Source organism: Amphiura filiformis, chromosome 6 (assembly GCF_039555335.1).
Source record: "Amphiura filiformis chromosome 6, Afil_fr2py, whole genome shotgun sequence".
Taxonomy (NCBI): domain Eukaryota; kingdom Metazoa; phylum Echinodermata; class Ophiuroidea; order Amphilepidida; family Amphiuridae; genus Amphiura; species Amphiura filiformis.
Genome location: NC_092633.1, coordinates 77651612 through 77654228, shown reverse-complemented (window position 1 = coordinate 77654228; position 2617 = coordinate 77651612).

The following is a 2617-nucleotide window of genomic DNA, read 5'->3' as shown; positions in this document are numbered from 1 at the left end:
GTTCGTGTTACATTGTGTGTTGTCTTTATATAGTCTGTTTCCACCATTTTGTAAACACACGTGAGGACTGGTATATAGAGGCCTGTATTGTCCAAATTGCTGGATGTAATGATGTGTTTTAAATCCGTAGTGGCAAGAAATTCTCTACATGGTCAATACATTTAAACAAGTGGTCTGGTTGCCAGTGGGTTTGACGTTGTTTAGGTGTTTGTGATATATTCTATATCGCACAGGTAAATCAGAAACATGTGCTTGTGGACTTAACACGGTTTGGAAATAAGTTCTTCATAATATGAATTTTTTTGTTCGTGCACATTCGCTTCATTAGACGTCTAATGATTCAAACATTTTAAAAGACGAAGTGTCTGTTTTGGCTGACTACTGTAATAATTATTATGTTGTTTTGTTCAACATAATCAGTTAATCGTTGTTTTTTATCAAACGGGGTTGGATTCATGCAAGTTGGGCACTGTTCCGCTACTTGGATTTTCGGAGACTTTGGATGTGTTATGTAATGAGGTACATTCTAACGGTATCTCTTTTCTTATCATAAATAACGTACCGCTTGTCTTGAGTCACGTCACTGAAATTGCAGTGTAGTAACTGGATTCTTTGCCCCTATAATATACATAACTTTTGTTACCAGTGTCTTATAATTTTTTGAGAAAAATGCAAAAATAATCACAAATTCTTCAAGGGGTGTAGTACCACCTTAAAAGGGCATTTCGTGATCCAAAGCCTCACCCCCCTACTTTTCTAAAAAAAAGTTTAGATTTTTATACCACTGGATACCTCTGGCTACATAATGTTTATGTACCAACAATTTCTTGCAGATTAATTCGTTTAGCAAAAATATCGCCAAATTTGAATTTCGTTCTGGTATACCAGAACGAAATTACAACAGTGGCCTATGGAGCAGTGTAATACACTAAATCATGCATAACTCTTAAACGCAAAATCGGAATCAACTGAATTTTGGGAATAAGCTTTTTTCGTGGATATCTACTGAAAAATGTCATAAAAAGAGGATGCTAGGATCACGAAATCCTCCTTTAAAGAAGTTCAATTCACGCCGGTAAGTTGATTTGGAAAGAATATATTTTGAATCATAACCCATGCCAGAAGGTCTCATTATACAGATTTGTAGGTATGGTTATTTTGGATAGTGAATGGATGAATATAGTAAATTAATTATACTACTCACCAAAAACATTTGTTCAATATAATTCAGTTCATAAAATGCAGACAGTTTTTATGATTGGCCTATTATTCTTAGTGTATTAACTCAGTGATCCCAGCTGTCCCTCAGCCAATTACAACAATTCGGCGCGGTATTTGAATCTTCTTCTATGTATGCTTGTACGTGGCTTGGCCCAATTCTATAATAAATACAAATTATATACCCTATGAATTTTTTGAGGTTATTGGCTTGGAGTATAATCCACAATACACTCCAGACACATAGTACCTTGACCTATCATTTGTTATAATGCACCAACTGTGACATCTTTTGAATTATTGTGAATTAGTAAAAGCATCTATTATTATATTGCATCGATGATAAGGAACAAAGAAAAAAGGTGGTATCACTAATCAATATGCATGATTACAATGTTCAAACACCCCTTAAAGCGCGCTTCAGACTCCGTATTGTACGTACAATATTGTATGTACAATACTTTTCGTGACGTCAAAAAGTATTACACGTGCAATAAATAGTATGTACCGGGAAAAAATATATTTTGCTACAATCATAGGTTGCTTAATTGATACGGAGTTGCCAAATTTCTAAGAGTTCTAAATTTAGTGAGTGCACGGAATGATGAACATCTTTTAATGTCTTCTTGTATTCAACCATGGTAGGTATCATAATACCTACCATGATTCCCATCAAAAGTTTCAAGTCCTCAGGAATATTCGCCTGGACCCAGATATCTTGCTGTAAATCGGTCAAAAGTGAATAAAAGTAGATAAGGAAAAATTTCTGTTAGGTCTGATAGTGTTAAGCAACTTGTCTTTCATGACTTTTTGCCAAAGTGAAAACTTTTTGAAAAAACAAAACAAAAACGCGTGTTTAAGTTAATTGGACAGACAGTAGTACGTTCATGCGATACCACTGCATTGAACCATATCATGCTGCTCACTTGCACCTGTAAGATTATGTCTTTGAAAAGAACGGTATTGTATTCAATCTATGATTACAGACATGCACATGTGATGAGTGCAACCTGCTTGTAATTGCTATGGTAGTTAACCCGATTATTACATCACTTCGCCAACGAATAATACACGTATATTCAAGTTTATATTTGAAAGAATTGGTATCTAGCGCTCGCCTTGAAATGACAGCAAAAGCGGGTGACTAGGTAAACTCAACATTATCGACGAATCTACAGTTGTGCAAAGGTCGTCACGTATTGATATAAGGTCTGAGCTTAGTATTTGTTTGTTTACTTTCAAGTTAGTCAAAAGATAATTATTATTTTATAAAAATCACTTAATTTTGTAAGATGATTGTTTCCCTAAAATCTAATTGCATGATAATGAGAGACTTGTCTGGAAGTATTATGTATATATGTTTGTAAAATTCATTTCATTAGGTTAAACTTAAACTATC